We start from the raw sequence: 15,879 nt of genomic DNA on the forward strand, positions 1-15,879 counted from the left end.
GAGGAGATACGGTTCTTTCCTTTTTGCAAATGATTTCTGTTGTTTGGCTTGTCTGGCTATAAACCTCTAAATTACCCCCAACTGAGTTATGAATGTGCTTCTGAACCTCTCAACAGAGAGCTTGTTTGTGTTTGGGGGGTTAGAAGATGTGCTTTTATGATTTCCAACTAGTTAGCAGATCCTGATGTAAATATGTTATGATATCTTCTGTATTTCTTCTTTTATTGACCTATTATAATGTTAAGTGTTGTAGATTGCTCATGGTCATGTTAAGACAGGGCCATATATCTCTCACATCCTTATAGCCTAAATACCAATCTAACATAAAACTTGGCATATAGTTGATATTAATAAATGAATGTTTAATAAATGAATGAATGGATGCACAAATGATTAATATAGTGTTGCATTTTCCAGTTACAGAGATTTATTTATTTGTTTGTTTATTTATTTTTGAGACTGAGTCTCGCTTTGTTGCCCAGGCTGGAGGGCAGTGGTGCGATCTCGGCTCATGGCAACCTCCACCTCCCTCTGCCTCTTGGGTTCAAGCGATTCTCCTGGCTCAGCCTCCTGAGTAGCTGGGATTACAGGTGCCTGCTACCATGCCCGGCTAATTTTTGTATTTTTAGTAGAAGATGAGGTTTCACCATGTTGGCTAAGCTGATCTTCAGCTCCTGACCTCAACTGATTCACCTGCCTCGGCCTCCCCAAGTGCTGAGATTACAGGCGTGAGCCACTGCACCTGGCCTGATAACTCTTTTAATTTTAGAGACCATGGAGTTAATTCTAAGAATGGAAAGTACTTAGGCCTGAATACTGGCCCACAGGTTTATTCTTTTTCCCTAAGTTAATGTCTTCTTAAGCAGCATTAGGCCTTTGCTAACCTGCATCTAAAAATGTACCCCCAAGAACAGGAAGTGTCCTGCAGGTCTTTCTTTCATTTCAACAGTATGGAAACATCATTGGATGAACTTTGTCTCCCCGGTTTTGGAGAGTTAAAATGCCTCCCTGATCCCATCCCTGCCATAATCTAGGACATTGATTCATGTTCCCAACACTAATAGTTAGCTTACTATATGCCAGCTACTGTTCTAAGCTGCTTACATGAACTAATCCTTCTGCTCCTCACAACTACTCTATGAGGTGGATGCTACTGTTGTCCACTTTATAGGGGAAGAAACTGAGGCACAGAGAGGTTAACTTGCCTCAAGACTGTATCTACTATGATTGGAAGCAGAAGACTAGCTCCAGAATTCATGCTCCTAACCCTTCTACAACAGCAGCTCCCAAACAGAGAAGGGAAAGGAAGTTCTGGCTCTCCTTTGTGCCCTCCTTGATCTTGGGCTGGTCTGGTCTGGACATGGGCCAAGGCTTGAGGGCCTTGCACACGTGAGTGCAGGGGCCCGCCCAGACCTAGGACCCCTTGTCCTTGAGCTGGGGTCATACTGAGGCTGAGGCTAGCCTCCCTGGCTTGACTTGAGGCCTCTTCCAGACCCACACCCTGAAAGCCTGGGACTGGCCTTCTCGGAGAACTGGGCAAGACACTCTGACGCCAACTGCACCCACCACAAGGAGATACATTCTCTGCAAGGGCAAGCCTGGGGCTGCACCCAATAGACTAGCAGACACTCATTAAGAGAGAATGTTCTGGCACTCTGGCCCTGCCAAAGGCTACCAGAGCACAGAAGGCCCTCTCCTCCAAGGGGCTGAAGGAGGAGCAGGCACACACCACACCCCTCACTCACCACACGCACCCCCACACCACACAGCACCATGTGGGCACCCCATACCACATTTACCCCTCATCTCACACACACACCCCCCCATACACCCTCTTATATCACACACACAGACACCACATACACCCCCACCACACACATACAAACACACACCATGCACACTGTGCACAGGCATATATCACACACCGATACCATACACATATACTTCACACATACACACACACTCCACACACACGGTACAACATACACACACACACCATATACCACACACATATACTTCACACATGCACACACACCACACACCATGCACACATGGCACATTAACACACTCACACACATACATACGTCACACATACAGACACACCACACACAGTACAACATACACACTCACACACCATATACCACACACATATACTTCATACATGCACACACACCACACACCATGCACACACGGCACAACATTAACACACTCACACACCATATACCACACACATATACGTCACACATACACACCACACACAGTACAACATACACACACACACACCATATACCACACACATATACTTCACACATACACCTCCACACACACACCATACACCATGCACACACACGTTACACCATACACCACACACTATGCACACATGTACCACACACATACCCCCAACATCACATGCATGCTGCACACCCTCCCCCATACCACACACATACACTCACACACGCCCACACACACACCGCACACGCACCCCCACGATGTGCTGTTACTCGGCAGGTTTGCCTTCCCACAGCTCTCCTTTACCGGCGAGCTGTTCTGGAGGCGCGGCCCACACCTGCATTCCAAAGACCACAAATCCTTCCCTGCCTCCCACAGTGAGTCACAGAAACTGTGACCAGCAGGCAGGGGTGGGCCCCACTGCTCTCACGGGAAGGGAGAAAGAGTAAATATGTAGTTTTTCTTCGAGGGCTGATGCACATGTTAAAGGGATGATTAAGAAGACAGAGCGCTGCCTAAGAGGTCAGGGGAGAAGTACCATGTGGGGACTTGGCGGTAGCCGCAGAGACCGCAGGATTCCTGTAGAGTCTTCCAAATTTCTCTGGAATTTCAGAGCCCGCGGGAGCCGCCTTCCCCTTTGACTCAGCGGGGCTGTGCTGCCAAGAATGCACTGAGCATTGGATGTGCTTGGGACACCTGAGCTGTGGGGCCAGAGAGGCAGCCCCAGGGGAGAATTCCAGAGTTGGGGCTGGGTTCTTTCAGCATAAAAAATCCAAGTGTCTTTTCTTTCATGAACCTCACGGCAAGGTCTTCCCTGAGGCTCCCCCTTAGACAAGTGTACCTTTATGCACCTCAGGAGACCAGCAAGGGCCGGGAAGCATGGAGCCACTGGCATTATAGTGACAGTTCGGCCACCATTCAGCGGGGCTTCTGATGATCGTGCTGGAGGCAAGGACTCCAAATCACCAGCTTTACTCTATACTCAACCAGTAGGCAGTTTAGACAGTCTTGGGTGATTTGGACAAATGAAAGTTCCGCTTAGAATCTCTCCAGAAAGACAAAGCGGCTGCCTAACAAACGATGCCAGGACTGTAGGAAACCATGGTCATCACCGGCTCAGTTGTATACAGTGTTGGCCAAACACTAACGGAGACAGGTCCCAATCAACTGAGAAGTTTATTTTGCTAAGGTTGAGGACATCCTGGGAGGAAGAAACACAGAATCACAGAAGCAGTCTGTGGTCTATGGCTTTCTCCAAAGATGATGTTGAGCGCTTCAGAGTTTAAAGGGGAAAGTGGGCTGGTGGGGAAAGAGGAAGGGCACGGGAATCTACTTGCTGACAGGGAAAAGGAGCAGGCAGAGAACAATCAGTTCGTTTCCTCCAGCACTTTAAATTGGTGCTTTATAAACAGCCAACAGAGAGGAACTGCCTGTGGGGATATTTAACCTTTTATCTGTAGCTACCTGCTCAGGAACAAACAGAAAGGCAGCTTCTTGCCTGACTCAACTTCTAGCTTAATTTTTTTCCGGTTGCCATAGTGAATTGGGGTCCTGAGAGTTTTTCATTTCCTTTACAACAGGAAGAAACCAACTACAGAGCCCCTAGGTACACTGGGGCCCCCTGGAGTCTTATTAAAACGTGCATTTGGGGGAGGATCGGAGAGTCTGCGTCCCCCACGAAGTGCCCAGACTGCTGCTCTGTGGGTCACACTTCGATACTGAGAGAACCAGCCAGAGAGGACTTGGTGGTGGGGGCTTGGTCAGTGGGTTCTGGTACAGTTGGAGGGAGGAGGCTTCCTGGGGTGAGGGCGCTGAGATGAGGTGTTGTGTGGGGAGGAGAATAAAGACACCCCAGATCTGGCCTGGCATGGTGGCTCACACCTGTAATCCCAGCACTTCGGGAGGAGGCCGTGGTGGGCAGATCACCTGAGGTCAGGAGTTCGCGCCCAGTCTGGCCAACACAGCGAAACGCCGTCTCTACTAAAAATACAAAAAATTAGCTGGGCGTGGTGGTGTGTGCCTGTAATCCCAGCTACTCGGGAGGCTGAGGCAGGAGAATCCAGTGAACCCAGGAGGTGGAGGTTGCAGTGAGCTGAGATTGCACCATTGCACTCCTGCTTGGGCGACAGTGCAAGACTTCATCTCAAAAAAAAGAAAAAAAAAAGATACCCCCAATCAACCTTGTGGGGCAACGAGTGACCTGACAACCCCCATTATGTATGGCCACTGTCCCCCATTCAAGGTCAGGGACTCTTGGAGGAGTTGGAATGTTAAGGGCTTGAAAAGTGGATTCCGCCTCGCTGGGAGACTAGGCAGGTTCACTAACATTTAGTCTTCTCTGCAACACGGACAGAGTATAGCCACACCAGTCCTACAGGAGTAATGCGAGGATTAAACGAGATGACATAGAAGGTGCTTAGTGTAGGCCTGGGGCAGCATATGCAGTAGAATATTTGCTGATATTATTGTTGTTACTATTATTAGCAGAAGCAAATGCTTTTTATTTTTTTATTTTATATTTTTTTGAGATGGAGTTTCCCTCTTATTGCCGAAGCTGGAGTGCAGTGGCGTGCTGTTGGCTCACTGCAACGTCCACTTCAGGTTCAAGTGATGCTTCTGCCTCAGCCTCCCAAGTAGCTGGGATTACAGGCACGCACCTCCATGCCCCGCTAATTTTTTGTATTTAGTAGAGACAGGGTTTTACCATGTAGGTCAGGCTGGTCTTGAATCCTGACCTTAGGTGATCCACCCGCCTCAGCCTCCCAAAGTGGGATTACAGATATGAGCCACTGCACCCAGCCTTCCAGTTTACTTCTGAGCCCTGGGCCAACAGACTCAGAACAGAAGGCTCCTGGTGGCTGGAGGGGCTGTCTTCTCCCTCTTCATGGCCTTAAGAAGGTAGGGCAGTGGTGACACTCAGAGGGACAGGAGAATTGGACCTGCCTTAACCAGAGGGCAGCAAGGCCTCATTCCCTGGGGCCTAGGAAGAATTTGACTGCCCTAGGCATGCACAGGGGAGAGGATTCAGAGTATTCAAGACAAATTTATTGGGTGGAAAAAGTTACTCAAAATATTTGAAACAAGCCTCGTCTTTACACTGAACTGTCACAGTCTGGCAGGCTCTCTATTTTAGCCAAAGGACATCAGGACATGGTCTAACCTGAGGTGGGAGCAGGTTTGGTATAGGAACTTCCTAGTGGTAGGTGTTCTAATGCCTGTGTCCCACCCCAGCCCTCCATGAGAGCCAGGAGCTGTGCTGAATAGAGTCACTGAGCACTTGCAGAAGAGCGTGTGATATTTTCCAAATATTCCCTTTACAAGATAAACCAGCCAGGAGGTAGGAGGTGTCAGGCAGCGCCGAGCACCGGCTGGGCCAGACCTCTGGAAGAGCAACTGGGAATGTTGATTACAGGGCAAGAATCTAAACAGCAGTGATTTATTTTCCAAAGTTGCTGGCACTTTTTAATCCCTTTTTCCCCCTCATCCTCTTTCCTTTAACAGGACAGAGCAAAGCCAATTCAACGTTTTGTGGAATATTCTTTTTTTTTTTGAGACAGGGTTTTGCTCTGTTGCCCAAGCTGGAGTGCAGTGGCAGGATCTCGACTCACTGCAACCTCTGCCTCCCGGGTTCAAGCAATTTTCCTGCCTCAGCCTCCTGAGTAGCTGGGATTACAGGTGCCCACTATCATGCCTGGCTAATTTTTGCATTTGCAGTAGAGATTGGGTTTCACCATGTCAGACAAGCTGGTCTTGAACTCCTGGCCTCAGAGGACCCTCCCACCTTGGCCTCCCAAAATGCTGAGATTACAGGTGTGAACCTCCACACCCCACCTAAAACCATGAGTTTGTTTTTGCGGCCATTATTAGAACATAAATGCTGCTCTCTTCCTCTGTCTGCACTTTTCGGTACTTAGCCAGAGATGCTTCCCAGTTGAGAGGTGAAGAAACACAGGCTGCACTGGGTGCGCTGGCTCCCACCTGGAATCCCAGCACTTTGGGAGGCCAAGGCTGGAGGATCGCTTGAGCCCAGGAGTTCAAGACCAGCCTGAGCAACATAGTGAGAACCTATCTATACAAAAAATAAAAATTGCCTGGGTATGGTGATGCACACCTGTCGTCTCAAAGTGGGGAGGTGAGAGATGGCGGGAGCCTGGAAGGTTGAGCTGCAGTGAGCAGAGATCACGCCACTGCATTCCAGCCTGGGAAACACAGCAAGACTCTGTTTCAAAAACAAAACGAAACAAAACAAAAAAACAAAACACAAGGCCACCCTTCCTCGTGATGCCACAGGTACCCTCCCCCTTCTCTCAGCATGGCTGGAGAGCCCCTGCCTCAGCCTCCTGCCTGAGGTTTATTTACAAATGCCCCAGAAAGGACACCAGGCCTATGCAGATGGCAACCCTGGAAGACACCAGTCCTTCTGTCCTCACATTAACAGATGGAGGCCTCTGCTCATGAGCCTTCATGGGGGCCAAGGCACCTTTGGAAGCCTGAGCTGATGGAGACTGGGTCTTTGCTTTTGGCCTACAGAGTCTGGGACACTGGCGATGTGGGTGCCCCAGGCATAGTGGGCACTAGCACGCTTCCTGAACTTGGGCTGAGTAATGTGACAGGTCAATTAAACGTGTGGCTTTTGGGATGTGCCTTGGGATTTCTGAGGACACTGCTGGCTTCTGCATGTACACTCCCAGCCTTGGAACTACCGGCCTGCTTCTTCTCCAGGAACTTTCTGTGCTTCTTTGCAAACCATAAGTTTCTCAGGAACATCTTCATGGTTTATTGATGCCATGTCTGTGTCATTTTGAGGACTGGTTGTGTGTGATGCCACTCTTGGACTTCTCCATGTTTGTGCTCTAGTCGGCCAGGGATGTTAACGTTGAGAGCTCAATTCAGGTGGTATCTGTCAGGTTTTTCCACCATCAGTTACATACTTTCTTTTTGTTTTTTAATAAGGATTTATTTGAGACTATATAAATATCCTATTCATCAAACTTTCAGCATCCTTTGAAGCTTCTTCCTTGAGTTAATTACTACTATGATGATTAACGAAAGCTGATTTTCTAATTCTATCATTTATCCACAATTATTTTTTGCACACTACTGTAACAGTGAGCTTTCCCTTTCAATAGCTATCTATCTATCATCTATCTATCTATCTATCTATCTATCTATCTATCTATCATCTATCATCTCAGTATGGACTTGTAGATTCCTATTTTATTTGATGGGTTTATTATCTCTTATTACCATTATATATCTTGATGCTTTAATTGTTCCAGACTTGGCTAGTGAGAGTACATTCGAGCTGGCTTCTGTGCACTTTTGACTTGTCTCCATTACACTTTGAGTGCTTCCTGACTTTCTGGTCAAACAAGATGTTCCAGGCTCATCCTGTACTTTCTCTGACTCAGCCGTGGACCCAGGAAGCCCTCTCCTTTTAATGGAGAATGATTTTTTAGAAACCAAGATTTTGGTGATAGGTGTGCTTGCTGCTATTGGGATCTCACTGCTTTAGTATCTTTTAATAGCCAGAACTAGAAAATATATGCACACACACAGACACACAGACACACACACACAGACACACAGACACACACACACAGATACTGCAAACCTACGGTACATATTGATACGTCCAATTCCAATGCAATGCCGCATAGTTTATTCCAGCTTCCCCCGTCTCCAAACTTTAACTCCCCCTTTCAACAGTGAGAAACCCAACTCTCATTATCCCCAATATATTTATTTATTTGCTTAATCTCTCTGTATGAAACTAATCTCCTGACTTTGCCAGGCCACTGCCCTGCTTAGCACACCCTCTTTTTGTGGGCCACTGATCTCAAGGGCTTTGGAACTGAATTATTAAGGAAAGAAGACAGGAAAGCCTTGCTTTGCTTTTAGAATGCGAATATTATGGATCAGCAACACCAGCAACATGGATAGCCTTAAGGTGACTTGGCTGGGGGCGGCGGCTCACATCTGTAATCCCAGCACTTTGGGAGGCTGAGGCAGATGAATTATGAGGTCAAGAGATTGAGACCATCGTCGCCAACATGGTGAAACCCCGTCTCTACCGAAAATACAAAAATTAACTGGATGTGATGGTGTGCACCTGCAGTCCCAGCTACTCAGGAGGCTGACGCAGGAGAATCGCTTGAACCCGGGATGAAGAGGTTGCAGTGAGCTAAGATCGTGCCACTGCACTCCAGCCTGGTGACAGAGTGAGACTCCATCTCAAAAAAAAAAAAAGATGACTTCAGAAGTGCTGATTTTACATCTTTCATTTTTCACTCATAGTCTGTGACACACTTTATGTATAAAGACTAAGTAGGGCTTCTGGTTATCCCGAAGTCCCTAGGTTACTACTATTTTGGATATTGCATTTAAAGAGAAGTTTGCTATATTTTATGCATGTTTAGGTGTTTTCTTAGTGAATGTGTTTTCAAATTAGATTGTCCTCTTTAAAAAAAATGTGCGTGTGTGTATTTACATATATATGTATACGTATATATGTGTATATATATACATGTGTGTATATATGTATATACGTATACATGTGTATATATATGTATATACGTATATATTACACATACATATATGTGTATATATGTAATATTATTATACATATATTATATACACATATGTTTATACATATATACATACATGTATACGTATATTATATATACATGTATTTATACATATATACATACATGTATACATATATGTATACAGAGAGAGAGAGAGAGAGAGAGCACGAGCAAGAGAGGAGGGTGAGAGACAAGATCTCACTATGTTGCCCAGGCTGGTTTCAAACTTCTCAAGTGATCCTCCCATTTCAGTCTCCCAAAGTGCCAGGATTACAGGCGTGAGCCACCACGCCCGGCCAGATTGTTCTCCCTATTACCAGAAAATTTTTTTCTGAACACAAGTTTGAAAATACCTTAGTTGAGTAATTCCTCTGAAGGGTCGGCCTGTACTTCTACCGGCAAGTAAACCATTCTGTGGCCAGGTCTAGAAGGAAGACCACTGGCTCCCCACTGGAAACTTCCAGTTCTTGGAGAATGCCTGGGAAACCTCTGGAAAACATCCAGACATCAGGCCTTTTCAAGGTCTGTCCATCTTGACCCCTATACCTGGTAGGGTGAACCAGCTCATTCCTAAGAGGTTTTCGGGCACCTCTGTGAAGCTGCTGACTCAAGAGTCCATGCACTCACCACAGAGTTTCAGCTGTTGACCCATCATCCTAAGTGAGTATGCAGCCTCAGCAGCTTTGGGGAAGGGGCTCATGCCCAAGGACTAAGTGACTGTGGCTCATGACTCCCCACTGCATCCATAGATAGAAGACTTTATCTTGCATTCCGTGCATTTTTAGGATTACTACTGTGAAATGCTACTCTGGTGAGCCATCCTTCCCAGATCCAGGTAATGTGGTATAATTCCTCAGTTTCACTGTAAATGAGATAAGCAAGATTCCTCAATGCAAGGCACAGCGGATGGCTATGAGCACTTCAGAATTTCATTCTGATGGATTTTGAATCCCATATTCTTTGGAGACAGCAGTTTCTGTAGAATCCGTGACTTTTTTCCCAGGCTCAGATGTACCTTTGAACTGATCTTTAGGTGTGCATTCCATATTATGCATTTCTCATGCTCTACTGAGGTCAGTGTTCAGCAGGAATGCTGCCTTCATATCACCAATAGTGTTTATGTTAGAACATGCCCCTTCAGTGACTATGGCAGTCTGGAATGTATTGATCCACTCAACGGCTAGGGTCTTTGACGAGTGTTATATGCTTCCAAGAAGGTGCTAACAGAGAGACTCGCCATGCATTTTACAGTGAAGAAGTGAGCGGTGTCATTAAGACACCCTCCAACTTGCAGTTCTTAGACAGAAGGCCAAGTCTGTATGTATTAAATGTGACAATGATCTCCCAGGCTGCTGGAACCATTTGTTCACTATCAGAGAACCACAACTGATGACATCTGGCAAAATGCTTTCCCTAAAAATCCTACAAATTCACCCGGTCCTGGGTAAAACAGAGACAGTAAAATATCTTAAGGCAAATATTAAGAACAATACTGCAGCTCAGGAGAGCCGGACACTAGAGCTGGGTCTTTCCTTTTTCTTCCTTCTGTACAGCATGGAAAGCTAGTCAGCAGGCTCCAGGAAGCAGCCTTTCTGATAATCTCTCTCTCTTTTTTTTTTTTTGAGACAGTCTCACTGTTGTCCAGGCTGAGTGCAGTAGCATGCTCTCAGCTCACTGCAACCTCTACCTCCTGGGTTCAAGCGATTCTCCTGCCTCAGCCTCCCAAGTAGCTGGGATTACAGGCATGCACCACCATGCCCAGCTAATTTTTGTATTGTTAGTAGAGCCGGGGTTTCACCACATTGGCCAGGCTGGTCTCAAACTCCTGACCTCAAGTGATTCACCCACATTGCTGGGATTATAGGAGCAAGCCACCTTGACTGCCAACTCTGATATTCTCTTAACTCCCTGTAGGCTCCACACTGCCCTCAGGATGGTGATCTGATGCCTTAGCATGGCTGTCAGGCCATCTATGTTTTACTGACTTTATCCCCTGACAATCCCAGCTCATGAGCCCTTGAGGGTGGTGTTGCCTACCTTCTCCATAGCCTTCCCCATCCTTCCACCTTTGCACGCGTACTTAAATTCCTCCATGGTTGTAATTAGCTCTCAGCTGCCTTATTTGCTTATTCATCCCTCACTCCACTAGTTCCATAGTAGGAAACCTGAACTATTCCTATTTATTTGTACATGCTTGGGACATAGGACCAAGAGTTATTAGTTGAACGACTGGATGGATGGATGAATGACTGTTTCAAGGGAGCCATTTAAAATGTAGATTCTCACTGAACGCTTAGGTTTCAGGGTAATGGCTGTGTTCACTTGCTCAGCAATAGCAGAGCACACTTTCACTACCTGCTAGCGTTTGGCTCCTCAGCTTTGTTTAATGGAAAATGTGGTACTGGGGCAACAGTAATGAGTTAAAAAAACAGGCAAGTTTGCAACAGCAGTCCTTTACTGCAGCAAAAAATAATCTGAGCCAACCACACCCTCAATCACTGTTGCTGGCAATGACAGGAGTTAAAAGGAGAATCACAACGATTTTATTGAAACACCATGGCATCCGGCATTTATTATGGTGCATGCTCAGTTCCTGTTACTATTTTTGTAGCTAATAACTTATCAGTTTTTTCAATAATTGATATTATATATTTAATATATATATAAATTTCTCATTACTTAGATACAAGTGTAATGAAAGATTGCTAAGTCTAAAACCAGAAGTAAATGTGGCCTAAAAAAGCGAGTTTGATGAATTTCTTTTCTTGAGCTGGCTGCGCATCTGACTAAATCAACGAATCCACACAGGTGTTTGGGTGTCAAGTTCATGTTGCCTAAGTCACATCCTCAAGCTAGAAAAGTAGTTCCTCTTAATTTCATGCCATTTTGTTAATACTTGCCAAATTTCTGGCAATCGGTTCACTTAAAACTTATTTGGATGTCTAATGGTTTGCAAATTGTGTATTTTCAAAGTAACAGCCACCCTATCCTATGTGCCACACACACACACTGCACATTTTATAACTTTATACTTGAAGACTTAAAAGTCTCCCTTTGATTGACTAGCAGTGTTGAAAATGATGGGTCATATCTACAACACAAAATCAATTGACAAAAATATTGAATGGCTTTAAAAGGGAAAAGCATCTCTGAATTAGGTTTGTAAAGGAACATCTTTAATTTTTGTTAAAGTCTATTTTCTGTTCTTAGTTTTTTGTCTTATTCTTAGTTCTTTTTGTTCTTAGTTTTTTTATATAGAGATGGCAGTCTCAATGTGTTGCTTAGGCTGGTCTCAAACTCCTGGCCTCAAGTATCCTCCCACCTTGGCCTCCCAAAGTACTGGCATTACAGGCAGGAGCCACTATGCCCGGCCCAGTGTTTTGTTTTTCAATAAACTTTGTTTTCTTTTTTGTTTGTTTAGTCTTACCAGACCAAATTATTTTCATTAAGAGTTATGGTCAGAGTTGGAGCTTGGGAGCAGTAAGAAGGAACAGGTTATATATAATTAAAGCACTGTTTCCCTAATACCTGTTTGTAAACCATGGTTTTGGTTTTTGTTTTTCAGCATACCCATTTTTCTCAATAGGCTATTTTGCTGAAAAGTTTTTAGAAAGTTCTATTAAAAAATAACTGGCCGGGTGCGGTGGCTCCCACCTGTAATCTCAGCACTTTAGGAGGCTGAGGTGGGTGGATCACGAGATCAGGAGTTTGAGACCAGCCTGACCAATATGGTGAAACCCCATCTCTACCAAAAATACAAAAATTAGCCGGGCATGGTGGCATGCACCTGTAATCCCAGCTACTTGGGAGGCTGAAGCAAGAGAATCACTTAAACCCAGGAGGGGAGGTTGCAGGAGCAGAGATCGCACAGTTGCCCTCCAGGCTGAGCAACAGACAGAGCAAGACTCCCTCTTAAATAAATAAGTAAATAAGTAAGTAACCAAAGTCTTATACTTAATAGATTTTTAGTAACTTTGTTAAATGAATGTCAGACACAAAGCTGATGCCCGTATTTGGAAATGATGTTGCTGAAGTTTTGATGAGGACATTTAAAGTTATGGATGGTAATTAAGTCTTACATTACGACTTGACTATGAAACAGTATAGTCAATGCAGCTCTGTAAAAGGAGCAATAAAGATAGACCAGTCATGACTGGGTGCTTTTCTTCTTAATCATTCAGAGGAAGAAGCAAAAAAGAGAGTTAACACATTTTCAATACCTATTTGCCACTCAGTAACTCAGGAACTTCAGAGATCTCACTTAATTCTTTCAGCAAAACAGGTTACAAATAAAGAATCTGACATTCATAGAAGTTTGGAAATCCACACAATATCAAACAGAGAGAAGAGTTGGGGGATGGAGGGATTGGGGATTAAACCCAAGACTGCCAGGCTCCAAGGCAGTTTCCACTGCAGTGTCTACTGTATTTGGAACTTTCAACAGGTAGTTCTAGTAGCCTTTTGGAAGAAAGTGTAGAAAAAAGTTTCAAAGTCATTCTTTTTTTTTTGAGACAGAGTCTCACTCTGTCACCCAGGCTGGAGTGCAGTGGCGCGATCTCCACTCACTGCAGCCTCCCTGTCCCGAGTTCAAGGTGTTCTCCTGCCTCGGCTTCCTGAGGAGCTAGGATTACAGGTGCGCACCACCAAGTCCAGATACTTTTTGTAGTTTTAGTAGAGATGGGGTTTCACCGTGTTGGTCAGGCCGGTCTCAAACCCCTGACCTAGTGATCCGCCAGCCCTGGCCTCGTAAAGTGCTGGGATTACAGGCGTGAGCCACTGAGCCCTCCCCAAAGTCATTCTTAGGATCGGTTTGCTTCCTGGTTCCTAACCAACCAAATGGATCCAAGTGAGGCCACTTTGTAAACAGGTTGGTCTCCAAATTAATGAACACAGCAGATTCTGTGGCCTTTTCAGAAACTTTGTCCTGCAGGTCTAATATGGTCTGTTACTGAGGGGAAGTGGAGATTGTTGAGACTGTAGGCACCCTTACTTTCTCTCTCACTTAGCAATTTTTTTTTTAAGACAAGGTCTTGCTCTGTCACCCAGGATGGAGTGCAGCTCACTGCAGCCTCAACCTGCTGGGCTCAAGTCATCTTCACACCTCAGCCTTCTAAGTAGCTGGGATTACAGGTGTGAGCCACCAGGCCCCACAGTAGCAATCCTTTTCTTAAACCAGAAGCAGGACAAATGTTTTCCTGAGGATTCATAACACCTGGTGGTGGTCCCAACTCCTTTTGAGCTTGTTTACGACTGAGTTTCCAGTTAGATAAGACAAGGAAAGAAGAAACTCCAGAGCTTAGTAGTTAAGGGCACATATGGAGTAAGACAACCCTGGGTATGAATCCAGGCTCTGCTGTGGTATTAAGGTGTTACATCGGCTACGTTATGCAAGCTTTCTATGTCCTTTCTGTAAAATGGGTATAATAATCATGTCTAAGTCATGGGGATTTTGTGAGCATTAAATGAAATGCCTGTTAAAATGCCTGGCACATTTGTGGGAAGTAGAAAAGTTTCTTTTTAAAGTTTCCTTTCTTGTTAAATAAGTGTGCTAATAACTTTCTTAAGCCCTATCCCATGTAGCTGTTAAATATGCCACACTTACAGGCACGTAGTACACTCTATGTCCTTGTACTTTAACCAAGATATCTGTGCTGGATGTGCTCACAGGCATGTCCCAGCTCTCCATTGCTTTTACCTGTTTAGAAAGTTTTAAGTTGTTATCCAATCAGGTTTTAGTTTAGATTGTGAGGTCTGGCTCCAGCCGACGGAGATCAGACACAGCAGTGAGGATGACCCCAAATGCATAAGGAATAAATTTTGTTCTTTGTATTCTCGTGGCAAGATGGCTAGTGAGAGTACCCTTCCTGAAGTCCAGGAAGTAAAAATTGTGTTGCTATAAGATCCTTTGTCTTAGTGCTAACTTTTCTTTGCAGCATTGAGCATCTATTTCCAACAACATTGAAAGTTCTTTTCGGAGATAGTCTCAGTTTGTTGCCCAAGCTGGAATGCAGTGACACGATCTCTGCTCACTACAGCCTCTGCCTCCTGGGTCCAAGTGATTTGATGCCTCAGCCACCTGAGTAGCTGGGATTACAGGCATGCGCCAACACTCACCCAGTTTTTGTATTTTTAGTAGAGATGGAGTTTCGCCATGTTGACCAGGGTGGTCTGGAATTCCTGATCTCAGGTGATCTGCCCGCCTTGACTTCCCAAATTATTAGGATTACAGACTTGAGCCACTGCCTTGGGCCAAAAGTATTTCTTATTGATGTCCACATTTAACAATTACTAAGTTATGTGGTTTTTTTTTTTGCATCCAGCTGTAAATGATCCTCAAAGTTGTGAACTCGGAAAATCTCAGAGACATTTATAGGCTTTGCAACCAGAGATGATATTTATAATTCTAAGAAGCAAACAGAAATCCTTAAGAGAATACCTTTCAAGCTAAGTTCCCATCCAATATGGAGTGGTGGCTTCGGATGATCCTTTTGACTTATCTTTTTAAGTATAAGATTTTTTGATGAATCACACTTGGTCGGATTTGGTCATTTTCACCAAAATATAAAACTAGTCTGCCACCAGACGAAATTCAAGAACCTTGAGACTCAGAGAAGTAATGCTGCCTGATTGGTGAACAGCCAGAATTCAGGGGAGGTCAGACGTGGCTCTTCGGATCAGGACATGGGAATGTGGTGGAAATGAGATCCTCTAGCGATTCTAAGGAGTGTTTTGTTTTTCTGGCTTCAGAGAAAGGGAGATGACAGAATCAAGGGAAGAGAGGGAGGCCCAGCCATTGTCTGACGTGAGGCATGAGAAAACACTAGAGGGCTGGTTTAGCAAAGGGCAAGGTAGAGTTGGCAGAAGAGGCGCCTGCAGAGGGGGGCGGGCAAGAGCTACAGGCCGCGAAAGACACTCGAGCAGCCTGGGCTCACGTCTAGTAAGGTTTATGCCGCCTGTTCCCGCCATCTGGCAACTCCCTCACAGAAGGGTGAGTTTGGTTCCTGGCAAGCCCTATTCGGACACACAAGCTCTTTTATTAAAATATAACCCCACTGACAGATTG

The 15,879-nt window shown here is 45.2% G+C and overlaps 1 long non-coding RNA gene across 1 annotated transcript in view; it reads left to right on the forward strand.

The window, feature by feature from the left end:
• The first annotated feature begins 15,666 nt into the window (after nucleotides 1-15,666).
• The window catches only part of LOC128931857 (uncharacterized), a 66,436-nt gene continuing 66,223 nt past the window's right edge, over nucleotides 15,667-15,879 (forward strand). The window contains exon 1 of the long non-coding RNA XR_013534655.1: nucleotides 15,667-15,804. This is a non-coding gene — a long non-coding RNA (uncharacterized LOC128931857). The remainder of the gene's footprint in view (nucleotides 15,805-15,879) is intronic.

Source organism: Callithrix jacchus, chromosome 4 (assembly GCF_049354715.1).
Source record: "Callithrix jacchus isolate 240 chromosome 4, calJac240_pri, whole genome shotgun sequence".
NCBI classification, from domain to species: domain Eukaryota; kingdom Metazoa; phylum Chordata; class Mammalia; order Primates; family Cebidae; genus Callithrix; species Callithrix jacchus.